General features: G+C 42.6%; 1 protein-coding gene across 10 annotated transcripts in view; it reads left to right on the top strand.

Moving 5' to 3' along the window:
* LINGO2 (leucine rich repeat and Ig domain containing 2) overlaps positions 1–16,817 on the top strand; it is a 1,254,957-nt gene that overhangs the window by 829,181 nt on the left and 408,959 nt on the right. For 2 of the 10 annotated variants that reach the window (XM_075826584.1, XM_075826577.1), the window contains exon 7: positions 13,741–13,829. The exons of the other annotated variants lie outside the window; for them this stretch is intronic. The gene's annotated coding sequence lies outside the window, so the exon portion shown is untranslated. The remainder of the gene's footprint in view (positions 1–13,740; positions 13,830–16,817) is intronic. 10 annotated transcript variants of the gene reach the window in all.

Here is a 16,817-nt window from a genome sequence, read left to right as displayed (position 1 = left end):
TGATTCAAATGTATTTGAACACCGTTTAACACAGCTCTAGTGCTATTGTTTCAGGGGCCCTTATCTTTAGTGAATTCTCCTGGGTAAAGACTTACTTATTTGGTCAATTAGAAAAAGCAGGTAAGCATGAGTGTAACTATAGGTGGTGCAAGATGCTGCAGTCACGCAAGAGCACTTGTTATTTAGAGGGCCCAACATTTCCTCTGGCATATTTGAGAAAATGAGTACTGTTAATAGCACATACAGTGGTAGTTAGGGGTCTTTTTACTAATTTTGTATCGGGGCCTAGAATCTCAAGTTACATCTCTGCTGGTAAGGACAATAATCGGGGACAAGGGGAGTAAAGATCCACTCAACTAACTTTTGATTGAGTATTCATATGGATCAATAAGGCAGCGTAGCTTTTTTTGGTCCTGTAGTGGCATCTGTATCTGTTTTTCTTTTACATTTAAAGGGGTTGTTCGCTTTAGACAATCATTATTTGTTGGAAGGGTCCCTTGACAATTAGCATATCATAAAGTCTCCCTTCAGGAACCCCAAGGGATCAGTTGTAATCTGTGGGGAAATCAGGCAGTAAGTGTTACATTTTCCTGCAGCGCCACCACAGGGGAAATTAGGCATTAGTGCACATTTAGATCAGCGGATTGTCTGTGTAATACAGGCCAGGATACGTCCACCAGAGCAAGAGATGCTCTTCGTAACTGTTTTCTACTCTAGCCATGAGATGATGGTCCCCCCCTCTATTAATCAGAATTTTTAACCCCTTCCCGACATTTGTCGTATGGATACGTCATGGAAAGCTAGTGCTTCCCGCACTTTGCCGTATCCATACGACAAATGGATGGCACCGGCTCCGAAGCTGAGTCTGTGCCATAATCGCCGGATGTCAGCGGTGTATTACAGCTGATATCCGGCTATAATGGCGGGGACCAAAATTAGCTTTGATCCCCGCCATTAACCCCTTAAATGCAGCTGTCAAAGCGATCGCTGCATTTAAAGAGGCTCTGTCACCACATTATAAGTGCCCTATCTCCTACATAAGGAGATCGGCGCTGTAATGTAGGTGACAGTAATGCTTTTTATTTAAAAAAAACGATCTTTTTTCACAACGTTAGGAGCGATTTTGGTTTATGCTAATGAGCTTTCTTAATGCCCAAGTGGGCGTACTTTTACTTTCGACCAAGTGGGCGTTGCACAGAGGAGTGCATGACGCTGACCAATCGGCATCATGCACTCCTCTCCATTCATTTACACTGCACTAGCGATATAGTTATATCACTATGTGCAGCTACATACACAAACCCTAACATTACTACAGTGTCCTGATAATGAATACACATGACCATCCAGCCTGGACGTCACGTGTACTCAGAATCCTGACACTTCTGACTCTTTTTTTGTGAGATTCCGGCAAGTGAAACCAAATCTCGTTTAGCTCCGTAATCTCGCGAGATTTGGTTTCACTTGCCGGAATCTCACAAAAAAAGAGTCAGAAGTGTCAGGATTCTGAGTACACATGACGTCCAGGCTGGATGGTCATGTGTATTCATTATCAGGCCACTGTAGTAATGTTAGGGTTTGTCTATGAGGCTGCACATAGTGATATAACTATATCGCTAGTGCAGTGTAAATGAATGGAGAGGAGTGCATGATGCCGATTGGTCAGCGTCATGCACTCCTCTGTACAACGCCCACTTGGTCGAAAGTAAAAGTACGCCCACTTGGGCATTAAGAAAGCTCATTAGCATAAACCAAAGTCGCTCCTAACGTTGTGAAAAAAGATCGTTTTTTTAAATAAAAAGCATTACTGTCATCTACATTACAGCGCCCATCTCCTTATGTATGAGATAGGGCACTTATAATGTGGTGACAGAGCCTCTTTAAGGTGTTTGTAGCTTATCGGCACACCAGCAGTGAAATTTCCGGGGCTCCGGTGGCTACAATGGCCACCGGAGGCCTGATACTGGCCTCTCGGTCTGCCTAGCACAGAAGCCATTGAGGTTCCGCCCGGAGGCAGGGCCTGAAATGCTTTCATAGCTGACAACAAGATAGGGCCGGCTCAGGAGCTGAGCCTGCGTCATCAGCGGTGAATGTCAGTCAGCTGTATGTTACAGCTGACATCCACCTGTAACAGCAGGAACCTGAGCTAGCTCCGATCCCTGCCATTAACCCCATAGATGCAGCGATCGAAAGCAATGCCTAACAATGGCCTCCTGCTCTGTCATTATGGAAGCTGATTAGGCCTTGACGAGAGGCGAAGCCTAATCGGCTTGCTGTCAGTGAATGACTAACAGATCTAATACATTGCACTACATAGAATTTCTGTTTTTTGGTCACTTTGCCCTACAAATATTGGAATAAAAAGTGATCAAAAAGTCGCATGTATCCAAAAATGGTACCTATAAAAACTATAGCTGGTCTTTCAAAAAACAAGCCCTCAAAATTAAAACGTTATGGTTCTCACAACTTGGCGACAGAAAAAATACATTCTTTTTACTAAAGAAATTTTATTGTGCAAAAAGTTGTAAAACATAAAAAAGTGCTATACATTTGGTATAGCCGTAATCGGACTGACCCACAGAATAAAGTTAACATGTAATTTATAACGCATGGCGACCGCTGTATATAAAAAAAAACTAAAGTACTATGCCAGAATTGCAGTATTTTGGTCACCTGGCCTCCCAAAAAATAGGATAAAAAGTGATCAAAAACTTGCATGTACCCCAAAATGGTACCAATAATAACTACAGCTCATACCACAAAAAAACAGTCCTCATACCACTACGTCTATGAAAAAATAAAATTGGTTAAGGCTACAATATGCTAGGAAAGAAAAAAATATGCAGTTCTGCAGGCCCGAGGGGAACATTTCTTCTGTGTCAAGAGGTGAATTATCAAGGCCCTAAAATTAGGGAACCAGGAAGGGGAGGGCCCAACCATATCTGCTGGAAGCGAGGGTGCCTGTATTATAGCAGGACAACACTTTCCAGCAAAATCCCCCAAACTGCAAAGGTGCAGAGTGTGGAACAAAAGGGGGATAAAGAAGGACATTTATCAGTGCGACACTGGCCTGTGCATAAAGGATTGATTCACAGCGTATCACACATCCATGGATTATTGTATTGTTTTTTTTTTACCCCATTATTATACCACCTGACTATGCCCCTGATGTACTATACCCAGCTTACATATGCCCCCACATTATAAACTGAAATACCAGTAATACTCCAAACAAAACTAATACCAAGCAAAATCCACCCTCCAAAATCCAAATGGTGATCCCTCCCCTCTGAACCCAACGTGCCCAAACAGCAGTTTACTTCCACATATATGGCATCGACATACCCGGGAGAACCCTTTTAACAATTTCTGGGGTGTGTGTCTCCAGTGGCACAAGCTGGGCATGACATATTTGCTACTGAATTGCATATCTAGGGAAAAAGTAAAATTTTTACTTTGCACCACCCGCAGCGCATTCATTTATGGAAAAGACCTGTGTTGCGGGAAAATGCTCACTACACCCCTTAATAAATTCCTCTTGAGGGGTGTAGTTTACAAAATTGGGTCACTTCTCAGGGGTTTCTTTTATTATTTCACATCAGAGCCTCTGCAATTGTGAACCAATACTTTATAAATCGCCAAATTAAGCCCCAATTTCGCATGGTGCTCTTTCACTCCTGAGACTGGTCGAATGTTCAGGCAAAAGATTAGGGCCACATGTAGGGTGTTTCTAAAACCAGGAAACACAGCATAATAATTAGAGGGCTGTCTTGTTATGGTGGCACAAGCTGGGCACAACATATTGACATATCTATAGAAAAATCCAATTTTCACTCTGCAACATCGGGTGCACACTAATTTCTACAAAACACCTGCGGTGTTAACATGTCCATTACACCCCTAGGTGAATACCTTGAGGGGTGTAGTTTCCAAAATGTGGTCACTTCCGGGAGGTTCCCACAGTTTTGTTCCCACAGGGGCTTTGCAAATGCGACATAGCGACCAGAATCCAATCCACCAAAATCTACACTCCAAAAGCCAAATGCCGCTCCTTCCCTTCTGAGCCCTACTGTGTGCTAAAACAGCAGTTTATGACCACAAATGGGGTATTGCCATACTCGAGAGAAATTGTTTTACAAATGTTGGGGTTCTTTTGTTCCTCTATTTTTTGAGAAAATGAAACATTTTGAGCTAAACCTATGTCTTATTGAAGAAAAGGGATTGTTTTTATTTTCACTGCCCAATTTTAATAAAATCTATGAAACACCTGTGGCATCAAAATGCTCACTACACCACTAGATGAATTCCTCAAGGGGTGTAGCTTCCAAAATGGGGTCACTGTTTTGTCCCCTCAGGGGCTTTGCAAATGCGACATGGCCTCTGCAAACAATTCCTGCTAAATTTGAGCACCAAAAGCCAAATGGCGCTCTTTCCCTTCTAAGCCCTGCCGTGTGTCCAAACAGTCATTTAGGACCACATGTGGGGTATTGTTTTACTCGGGAGAAATTGCTTTACAATGTTGTGGGGCTTTTTCCCCTTTAGTCTTTGTGGAAATGAGAAAAAATGTGATTAGATTTTAATTTTCACATCATACTTCCAATAATTTCTGCAATAAACCTGTGAGGTCAAAATGTTCACTATACCTCTAGATAATTTCCTCAAAGGGTGTAGTTTCCCAAATGGGATCACTTGTGGGGGATTTCCACTGTTTTGGCACCGCAAGAGCCCTTCAAACCTGACATGGTGCCTAAAATATATTCTAATAAAAAGAAGACCCCAAAATCCACTAGGTGCGCCTTTGCTTCTGAGGCCGGTGCTTCGGTCCATCAGCACGCTAGGGCCACATGTGGGATATTTCCCACAACTGAAGAATCAGGGCAATAAATATTGAGTTGCATTTCTCTGGTAAAACTTTCTCTGTTACAAAAAAAAATGATTAAGTATGAATTTCTGCAAAAACAAATGAAATTTGAAAATTTCACCTCTGCATTGCTTTAATTCCTGTGACACGTCTAAAGAGTTAAGAAACTTTCTAAATGCTGTTTTGAATACTTTGAGAGGTGGAGTTTTTAAAATGGGGTGACTTATTGGGGGTGTCTAAAATATAAGGCCCTCAAAGCCACTTCACAACTGAACTGGCCCCTGTAAAAATAGCCTTTTGAAATTTTCTTGAAAATGTGGGAAATTTCCGCTAAAGTTCTAAGCCTTGTAACATCCTAGAAAAATAAAAGGATGTTCATAAAATTCTGCCAATCTAAAGTAGACATATGGGGGATGTTAATTAGCAACAATTTTGTATGGTATAACTGCCTGTCTTACAAGCAGATACATTTAAAATTTTGAAAAATTGTAATTTTTTTAATTTTTCACAAAATGTTGGTGTTTTTCACAATTAAATACTGAATTTATTGAGCACATTTTGCCAGTAACATAAAGACCAAAGTGTCACGAGAAAACAATCTCAGAATCGCTTGGATAGGTAAAAGCATACAGAAGTTATTACCACATAATGTGAAACATGTCAGATTTGAAAAATGAGGCTCTGACAGGAAGGTCAAAAGTGGCCAAAGCGGGAAGGGATTAATAGACTATGTGAAAGTAGGTTTTCTAAACTGGATAACTGTAACGTCCACAGCCTCGGAACATCATTCCGATTTAACCCTCGACGGCCACGGCCATGGACTTGTGAGTGCTGGCCGGCATCTCCTTCCTAGGAGGCGCCAGCACTCGCTTTCACTCCGCTCTGCTGTGTCCCGTAAGGCCAGCGCGCGCACATGTAAAACATTAGAATAATCACCCTGGACTATAAAAAGGGCTCTGCCCTTTCACTCCTTGCCTGAGCGTTGTTGTGTATACCCATGTCAGTTTTGGCAAATCGTCCTTAGTGTTATCCTGTTCCCGAAAGTTCCCGTGCCTTGTTACCTGTATCCTGTATGTCGTGATGTATTTGTCCTTGTGCATTAGAGTATTGGATTCGTGTTGTGCCACATGTCACTCACATCTGCTGTCTTACACCACGTCTGGTGTCATCTGCCACACCTGATATCATCTGCCACTAGTGGCGTCATCTGCCTTCAAGTTCTTCTGTACCTAAGCCTCTGCTACTGTCTAGACCAGGGGTCTCAAGCACGCGGCCCGCGGGCCGCATGCGGCCCCTGGGGCTGTCATCTGCGGCCCGCGGGACACAGAGCCGCTAGTATCGGCTCTGCTCCGAGACTCTGGAATTCCCTGACATCGCTGTCCACATATGAACAGCGATGTCTGGGGCTTCCCCAGAGCCGGAGTCCCGAGCAGAGCGCTGGTGTCGGCTCTGCTCCGGGACTCTGTGGAATTCCCTGACATCGCTGTCCACATATGAACAGCGATGTCTGGGGCTTCCCCAGAGCCGGAGTCCCGAGCAGAGCGCTGGTGTCGGCTCTGCTCCGGGACTCTGTGGAATTCCCTGACATCACTGCCCATATATGGACAGTGTGTCAGGGTCTTGCCCAGAGCGGAGCAGAGAGCTGGTGTCGGCTCTGCTCCTGGACTCTGTGGAATTCCCTGACATCGCTGTCCACATATGAACAGCGATGTCTGGGGCTTCCCCAGAGCCGGAGTCCCGGGCAGAGCGCTATTATCGGCTCTGCTCCGGGACTCTGGGGAAGCCTCTGACATCGCTGTCCATACATCGACAATGATGTCAGGGGCTTCCCCAGAGCAGGAGTCCCAGTGATGTCAGGAGCACAGCTGGAGTCCCAGGAAGAGCCTACTAGTTCTCTGCCTGGGACTCCAGCTCTGGGCAAGCCCCTGACATCACTGGGGCAGCCTCTACAGAGGGCACTGGGGCAGCATCTACAGAGGGCACTGGGGCAGCCTCTACAGAGGGCACTGGGGCAGCCTCTAAAGAGGGCACTGGGGCAGCCTCTACAGAGGGCACTGGGGCAGCCTCTACAGAGGGTACTTTGGCAGCCTCTACAGAGGGCACTGTGGTAGCCTCTACAGAGGGCACTGTGGCAGCCTCTACAGAGGGCACTGTGGCGTTATCTACAAGTGGGTGTGTGACAGTATCTGAAGAGGACACTGGCATTATCTAGGGGTGTGTTGCATTATCTACAGAGGGCACTGTGGCCTTATCTACAGAGGGCACTGTGGCCTTATCTACAGAGAGCACTGTGGCCTTATCTACAGAGGGCACTGTGGCCTTATCTACAGAGGGCGCTGTGGCCTTATCTACAGAGGGCACTGTGGCCTTATCTACAGAGGGCACTGTGGCCTTATCTAGGGGTGTGTTGCATTATCCACAGAGGGCACTGCGGCAGCATCCACAGAGGGCACTGCGGCAGCATCCACAGAGGGCACTGCGGCAGCATCCACAGAGGGCACTGCGGCACTATCTAAAAAGGGGCTCCCCAATCTTGACATGTGTGCTAACTGAGCCGCCGGACTGCATTTAGCGACACTTAAACTGGAAAGCTGCATTGTTGAAATAAGCACAAGGAGAAATATCTCAAATTTTAAACCTAGCGCTATTATTATAGTAATGTAGTATTATTATTCTAGTAATATAGTGTTATAGTAGTTCAAATAACTAATTGATTAACAATAATTTTGTATTGTATCAAATTTGAAAGTAATGCGGCCCGTCAACTTCCCATTTTTTCTATATGCGGCCCACTTACCCGGCCGAGTTTGAGACCCCTGGTCTAGACTATCAAAGATACAATTGTACTAGGACTTTGTATAGACTGTTGTTTGTCCAGCTGCTACTCCGCTACGAAGGTGCAGCCTAGTGGGTCCACATACCCACGGTTCATGACAATAACTACTTTAAACACTGGATACAGAGATGAGGAATAGAATAGTGTTTCTTTATTTTTGTCTCAAATTGAATTAGTAAACAGTCCCTTGACATATTGTTTCCCCAGACTGAATGACTGTTTTGGTGTTATCCTGTCTCTTTGACCTTTAAATTAACAACTAATAATTGTTATTAAATATTAACAGAACCGTCATCCACCTTTTTATGTGGCTTGCTTTCTAGGCCTTGTTGCTTTGTATTTGTCTTTTTATTTTATTACCTGTTTAACAATGAATACAATTTGGATAATTGCATTTAGAAGTCTTAGATGTTCTGAGGAACAAATGTATACTAAAACCCACACAATTTAATCACATTATCAGAAGTACTTTTCAACCCTGCTAGAAACAAAGGGACATCCTTATCGTGTAGCTAAACTGAAACAAATTACAAGCAATGAATAAAAGAAAAAAACATTTACGGAAATATGTTGTTCTCCTGTGTTGGGTATCTCGCTGCATGATCTACCATTGACTAAGACGAACGACATAACATATAAGGACACAAGGCCTTCACAATTTGTCAGCACTTTGTTATAATATCTGAATTAGATGAATGATGTATGATTTAATATGTTTTCATAAGAGGTTTCATTTACCTTTTATTGCATATATAGGCTTGTATGGAAAGTAAAAGTCTGCTTGTGGTAACTTCTTGCTACTGTATGCCATTTGTAGGAGTATTACATAAATTTCACAGCAAACTGAGGCAAGGTTCAGACTGCGTTTGGCCACCATGTTCGACGTATATGTCTAACGTGTCCATAGATATCTATTTGCCAGACGTATGCCAGAAGAGTGCCCTTTTCACAGACATTTGGCCGGTATATATCAGTATACCTTTAATTCAACTGTATTGAAAAGCATAGTCGACTATGCAATTAAATACAACTTTATGCAAGAAAAGTATACCTCATACTTTTATAAAAAAATTGTAGTCAGTGTATCAGTAGTTTGCCTGCCTGTGCAGCTGTTTATATTAGCTTTCGTTCAATCTGCAGTTAAATAATAAAATAAAAATTCAGCATGGCATTTGTTTAATTTTATGCATGTGCTGTCAAAATACAGGTAGAAAGATGGGAAGTAATATTTCATTGTCAATCAATATGCCACAATATTTTAGCACTTTTTACACTGGCTCCATCTGGTACTTTTCCCATGGGAACAAAAAATAGAATAAAAAATAAAACTGGTTCTTTTACATGTCATATGTTTCATACAGAGCTACTCAAGCAATGTTGAGACATATTACTTATTTTGCTACAGAAAAGTGGAAAATATTGTAAGACGATTCCAAAAATCAAGATTGTGATTGACTAACATTGATAATGCTAATTGTATTATATAAACGTTTATCCAATATGCAAATTTTGGGCTGCAACTCTGTGCACATTGTACAGGGTGGGCCATTTATATGGATACACCTAAATAAAATGGGAATGGTTGGTGATATTAACTTCCTGTTTGTGGCACATTAGTATATGGGAGGGGGGAAACTTTTCAAGCTGGGTGTTGACCATGGTGGCCATTTTGAAGTGGGCCATTTTGTATCCAACTTTAGTTTTTTCAATGGGAAGAGGGTCATGTGACACATCAAACTTATCGAGAATTTCACAAGAAAAACAATGGTGTGCTTGGTTTTAACGTTACTTTATTCTTTCATGAGTTATTTACAAGTTTCTGACCACTTATAAAATGTGTTCAAAGTGCTGCCCATTGTGTTGGATTGTCAATGCAACCCTCTTCTCCCACTCTTCACACACTGATAGCAACACCGCAGAAGAAATGATAGCACAGGCTTCCAGTATCCGTAGTTTCAGTTGCTGCACATCTCGTATCTTCACAGCATAGAAAATTGCCTTCAGATGACCTCAAAGATAAAAGTCTAAGGGGGTCAGATCGGGAGGCATTTCTTCTAATATTCTTTCACAATACATATATGTGTGTGTGTGTGTGTGTGTGTGTGTGTGTGTGTGTATATTTGTGTGTGTGAATGTGCTAAGTACCACTGTAAACATTTAGAGAAACCAAAATTGTGATAGAAAATTGTAATGTTCATATTCACAATTCATAGGTGTACATTAAAGCTTGTGAGCTGCAAAAGCTATACCAGGCCCATTGCCTAAGCACCAATAAAATCACGCAGTATAGGGTTTTCATATATATACTATAGAAATAAATAAATCACTACTGTAGTGTGATAGCTCCATCTAGCGTGATTTTATCATCATATGTAATTGTGCCTACACACCATCCACAGAACTACTGTATGCTGTTGTCTTCTCCCTGTGGCACCCACGGCATGCTTAATTCATACAATTACAGTATTTCCCTCATTTAAAATGAGAGAAGACAAGTTAGATATTATACATTATCAAGCTGCACAGTTCACTCACACTGTATCAATGAACTCTTTTACATACAGTACTATGCACTGAGTTTGATGGAAAACTGCAAATGAGTTGGTGTCATTGTGTGTAAGCGTATGTTTATGCATGCATGTGCAATGAATATATACCTATATAACAGTGTCCGGGCCCCAGTACAATAGCAGCCCCCCATGCCTACCACCTAACTCTTAATCATATCATGTGCTGCATTATAAAGCAGCTTCACTGTAATCTAAAAATATAAAAACTTTGCAACTTGCTGCTTCATAAATTGTATCTCCTGTATCTGAAAATCTACATCAGCCCCCCCCCCACCCAACAATTGCATGTCATTTATACCACTGCTATTCTTTTATATTGCAGAGGGGCCATTAAATCCCCTTAGGCACCAGAGCCTGGTTTTAACTGCTAGCTCTGCACCCCACTTTTACCCTCAGATCCCCCTCCTTCCTGCATGTTCTGTAGCCTCCCCCCCCCCCCAGTTCTTGTATGGGTGACCGCAGGGGCGTAACTTAAAGCTCGTAGACCCCAAAGCAAAATCTGTAAAAGGACAACCCACGTACCATGTGCCATTTATAATACTGGTCTCTTCTTCTGGGCCATTTTGGCCCCCACAGCCACCAGTGCCTAGGTGAAACTGATACCTCTGCACCCCCTACAGCTTTTCCCGGGGTAACCAGACCTACTATGAAGAGTTCACAATGTAGTGGAAGATGAGGCACTTTCGATACAAAACTCCTGGATGATAGAGCAGCCCAGTTATCATATAGTTATTGTGGGATGAAGTTGACAGTTGTTGTATTTCCTGCACTGACTTCTAAGTGACTCACGGCAGCAATGCATTAATATCATGGCTAGGTCAGGCTTCATCTGTGGCCTAGTAGCAAACAATTAGTATGGTCCAGAATGGACCTGTTCAGGTAGAGCTCCATAACTCTGGCTGAATTTTCAGCTTTTGCCTGGAGTTAGTCTTTAGTCTATGATATCATGTACTATATACTATACAGATGAAGTATTCAATCAGGAAATAGCATTCATGCAATTGGCATCCTATGGCTTTTAACACTGCTATTCGCTTATTACAGAGAATGACCCATTATTAGAATCTCAGGATTAAGCCTCATGTACATGGATGTATTACAGCTCAGTAGACGCTCAAAGTTATACATAGCTATAAAACGGCACCCATAGAAATCTACGCCTCTGATTTCATGAAGGCAAACAGAAGTTTTATCCATGTTCCATCGGCTACAGCTACACATACTGTAGACATACCTCCCAACTTTCAAGTATCGCAAAGAGGGAAAGCCGATGCGGCGCACATGTTTTTTATTTTAAGTCACACCTCTAACCCCGCCCAATTCCCGCCCATACACAACTGGTTCAGCCGACACAATATCATGCTCCCATAGAACACCCCACAGTGTAATGCCACTATAGCTGCCCCCACAGAGAATAATGCCAAATAGCTTCCCACACACAGTATAATGCCAAACGGCTGCCCTCGCACAGTATAATGCACCCATACAGTATAAAGCCAACACAGTTGCCCCCAAATAGTATAATGCCCACACAGATGCCCCCATACAGTATAATGCCCCATAGCTGTCCCCATACAGCATAATGCTCCCATAGCTGCCTCTATACAGTATAATGCCCACACAGATGCCCCCATACAGTATAATGTTCCATAGTGTCACAATGCCCCTGTAGATAGTGCCACATTGACCACTGTAGATAATGCCCATATAGATGGTGCCAGTGCCCACATGCCACCACAGTGCCACATATAAAAGTGCCAGTGACCAGATAGTGCCACAGTGCCCATGTAGATGGTGTCCAAATAGTGCCACAGTGCCCATGTAGATAGTGCCACCATGCCCACATATTAAGTGCCAGTGCCCACATATAAAGTGCCAGTGCCCACAGTGCCCATGTAGATGGTGCCCATATAGTGCCACAGTGCCTATGTAGATAGTGCCACACCCCCTTGAAGATAGTGCCACCCTGACTGTAGATAGACCTAACCTCCATCCCTGTAGATATGGACAGTGATGTTAGGGGCTTTAAGATGTCAGAATGCCAGGCCGGAGTGTCGGCAATGCTCTGGCCAGGGATTCCGCACCTGGAGGAGCCACTGATGTCACTGTCCATATATGGAAAGTGACATCAAGGCCTTTCCCAAGACAGGAGTCCCTAGCCAGAGAGCTTGCACTGCCTGGACTCCATAGTTAAATGCTGGAGCAGGGAGCTGGCGGGTCCCTGTTTCAGCATTGGATTCAACTGTATCTGCATCCTGAGAATGCAGATACAGTTGAAACCGGGACATACCACCGGCCGCCTGGGACAGTGGGACACCGCCCTGAATCCGGGATAGTTGAGAGCTATGATTGTGGATATTCTTCCCTAGAAACATTGCCAGTAGAGGAAAATATCTCTATAATACAGTGTCGTATACAAGCACCATATGGCTTGTGGTCTTTGTGTATATGAGCTCTTAAAGACCACAGTTTTAACTGCAACCTCTGCAATCCTTATTGCTACAACTGTCTTAATATATACATGTAGTAAGAATTGTAGCAGAACTGAATTCGTCATTCACCTGGCATAAAATGCTGTGGTATGTTTGCATGGCTATGGAAAACTACAGTAAACACACCATGCTATCACAGCACATTTGGGGAGATTAATCCTAGTGCAAGGGAAAAGTGAAGCAACTACCTATAGCAACCAATCAGGTTAAGGCCTATTCACATCTGCGTTGGATTCTCCGTTAGGGGCCTCCGTCACAGATCCAGCCGCAAAGACCGGCAACAGATTGTTTCTGCTAAATCCACGGACAACCCAACAAAAACAAGATGGGACGCATTAAAGTCTATAGGTTCTGTCTGGTGCCGGTTGTCTCCGTCGTTCAACGGATCCAGTGCTTCCGGTATTTTCATTGTTCTGCTCCTTTGACGGAGCAGAACAACCAAAGAAACCCGAATGCAGATGTGAACAGGCCCTTATTACTTTTATTTTCAAGACTTTCTGAGAAATTAGAGCGGGACTCTGGTTGCTATGGACAACTACTCCACTTTCTTCTTGTAACAGTTTTGAGAAATCTTCCCTAGTTTACCTTAAGACAAATGCAGTTCTTCGGCATTGATAACGCCATCTCTGCTATATCTGTATATCATTCAGAAGAAAAAACACGCATTTATAGCTCATCAATTTGCATGGTTGACTTAATATTAGCATACTGAATATGTTTTAGATCACTTCAATGAAGGCAGATCCTGTTTGCAGCATATTTTTTTTTATCTTCAAGATAAGAGTCTGCATTTCTCGAGTCATATATCTAAGAAACAAAGTATTAGTGCACACTACTTGGTGAGATGCAAATTCTAGGCCAGAATGTGAAATTACTTAGTATGACGCTACTGCGACATAACCCAAACAAACATTGCCAATGATATTATACTTTCATAACAACAATGTTTTTCCCAAACCTTTCATTCTTCTGACTCTACAGTTGCTGTCACTACGAAGTGATTGTGAATAATTAGAGGAGTGAAAGAACTCAGCAATCAGGATCTGAATAGCAGGCTTCACATTCTCCAGGTAATTTTACATGTAATGCTTTAGAAACCTAAAAATTACCAGCGAGGATGAAAAGGACGGCATTTAAATGGAGGTTTGCAGCATAAAGCCTTAATAGGCTAAGCAGTCAGACAGGAGGTAGAGTGCTGTGACGGCTTTACAAAAGGTTTGCAGATAAATTTAGAAGGTCAAATAACTGCATTGTACTATATGTTTTGTTATTTGGTTTTTGTGTGTTTTTTTAACTCTGGAAATGTTCTTATATAGAAATATGAAGGATAGTCAGTGGGTTGATGTGACATTCTCTCTGCATATCAGCAGGCAAATTTCGTAGAACGCTTTGTGATTATAATAATAATAATAATAATAGAGATAAGTGAATTACAGGAACACATTCTCTATATTGCCTCCTAGAGGTGGCTCGCATGAGACCATTCAAAATCGTTGAATACGGACCTAAAGTAGGATGCACAATGCAGAAAAGCTGTATCCTTATTTATTACTTTTTGTTCTCCTCGTTGTGCTTTTTATCTGTAATTTCTCCCATATTTCTCCCCAGGTACCATACATATATGGATCAAAAACACGAATTAACCCCTTCCCGCAATTGGGAGTGACTGTATGCCCAAATTGGAAGTGCTTTCCCGCAATAGGACGTTCAGTCACGTCCAAGCTTTAAACTGTCACCGTGTTAAGTGACACGGTGACAGCGTCCTGATCGCAACTGTCAGAGACAGTTATCTGTACAGGAGCTATCAGAACGGTCCAGTGATGGCACGCGTTGTGATTGACCAGTCAGTACTGACTGGCCAATCACAGTGCAGGATGCTTGTTTTGCTGGCATCTCAAGCTCTGACAAGCTCACTTCTGTCAGAGAGCTTGTCAGAGATGGTTGCCAGTTATAAGACAGATAAAGAGTGGTAGGGAAAAAACGAAACCCAGCAATCTGCCCCTTTTCTGCCCACTGACCAGTGATCACCACTTTTGGTGCCCACTGGTCATCAAATATATCAGTTCAGTCACCCACAGTACCCTTCTGCTGTGCTGTGATCTGTGCCCAGCCATCACCTGTCGTAGTACTAGGTCGCCATCGCCTTGCTGTGTTCCTAGATAGCCCACTGCCCAAGTTCCCTGTTAGGTAGCAATGCCACCTCTCATTTAGATTTTCCCCTGTTAGGTAGGGTGTCCTTACTCATCTAATACAGCAGGGTTGCTGGTCTGTTCTCGTTGCTAACTTAGGAGTAGCAGCGGGTTTTTTTTCTTAAAAAAAAGTAAAAAGTAAATAAAAAATAAATAAAAACAAATATATATATATATATATATATATATATATATATATTTTTTTTTTTTATTATTTTTTTTTAATAATTTGTTTTTTAGTTAGTTGTTGCAATTTGGGTGCAGTGTTTAGTAGTATATTATTCCAAAATCCCCCAATATGGCCAGAAAAGTCTTCACAGCCGAGGAAGTATATAAAATGTTATGCTCCGATATGGACAGCACGAGCGGAGGTGAAGCACAGTTTGTGCTGCCATCATTGTCCGTACTAACTGACTCCAAGTCTACACCCCCCTCCTGTCGGTGCAGAGAGTTGAAGGTCCTGCTCTGCTTGAGCTGACATGGGGAGCTGCAGACAATTATACCCCCCAGGTGCCTGAATTTACAGCCCCCTCAGGCATTCAAATTGACACTACAGGGTTCAGCCCCATTGATTGTTTTAAAGGTTTTTTTTCTGACACCCTTTTAGATTTAATGATTCATCAATCGATCCTATATGCAGATCATTTCATATCCCAGAACCCCAACTCTTTTTATGGTAGAGGCCAAAACTGGAGCCCCACAAACGCAGTGGAATTGGGGAAGTTTTGGGGCTTATTTTTAAGCTTTCGTTTTATGAAAAAGTCAAATATTAGACTATTGGTCCCCTGATAATTTATATAACACCCCACTTTACCGCACAATAATGACCAGGACACGAGTTGAAGCTATACTGAGGTTCCTGCCTACATCGACAATAGTCACTGCTCACCCCCAGAGGACCCAAATTTACTCTATAAAATTAGACCACTAATTGCCGACTACTCATAAAGTTTTTACCAAGTTTATAACCCCCAACAAAACATTGTGGTAGATGAATCATTAGTGAGCTTGAAAGGTAGACTGCACTTCAGGCAGTATCTACCAAATAAAAGAGCCCGGTACGGCATTAAAATGTATAAATTATGTGAAAGTGCCACTGGTTACACCTACTCTTTTAGAGTTTATGAGGGGAAAGACTCCCATATAGACCCCACATAATGCCCCCCCCCCCCCTTACTAGGGATTAGTGGAAAGATCATATGGGACCTTGATCATCCTTTCCTCTGCAAAAATTATCATTTTTATCTGGGCAACTTTTCAAACAGTGTCCCATTACTAGAAGTTCTCTCATCCAGAACCACATTGGCGTGCGGAACAATTCGCAAAAATCAGAAGGGCTTCCTCAAAACATTGCTGGGTCAGACACTAAAATTAGGAGAGAGCAGAGCTGTATACAGCGACAATCTTCTGCTCTTGAAATATAAGGATAAAAGGGAGGTCCTTATACTGACCAGCATACACGACAGCAGAGGCAGCCTAGTCCCTGTACGCGGATCCACCAACCAAGTTCCCAAACCATATTGTGTACAGGAGTACAACAAATATATGGGTGACATTGACCTTTATGATAAGGTCATTAAACCGTACAACGCCATGCGCAAGACAAAGGTGTGGTATAAAAAGCTTTCTGTCCATCTTACACAGGTTGCTTTATACAACTCCTTTGTCCTCTGCAGATATGCTTGCAGTGGAGATACTTTCCTGCAATTTCAGGAAAAAGTAATGAAGGCCCTGATATTTGCTGACAAGGAAGGTAAATCAGTAAATCCAGATGAGATTGGTTGTCTCAGCAAATCTTTTTTTGTTGAGGCCTTTGATTTATTTTTTGGGCTGAATTTTAGGTAGGTTGGTAGTGGGACCTGCCATTCT

The sequence above is a fragment of the Rhinoderma darwinii genome, chromosome 1 (assembly GCF_050947455.1).
Source record: "Rhinoderma darwinii isolate aRhiDar2 chromosome 1, aRhiDar2.hap1, whole genome shotgun sequence".
In the NCBI taxonomy this organism is placed as follows: domain Eukaryota; kingdom Metazoa; phylum Chordata; class Amphibia; order Anura; family Rhinodermatidae; genus Rhinoderma; species Rhinoderma darwinii.
The sequence above is the reverse complement of the archived record's forward strand: the minus strand, read 5'-3'. Positions and strand labels throughout refer to the sequence as shown.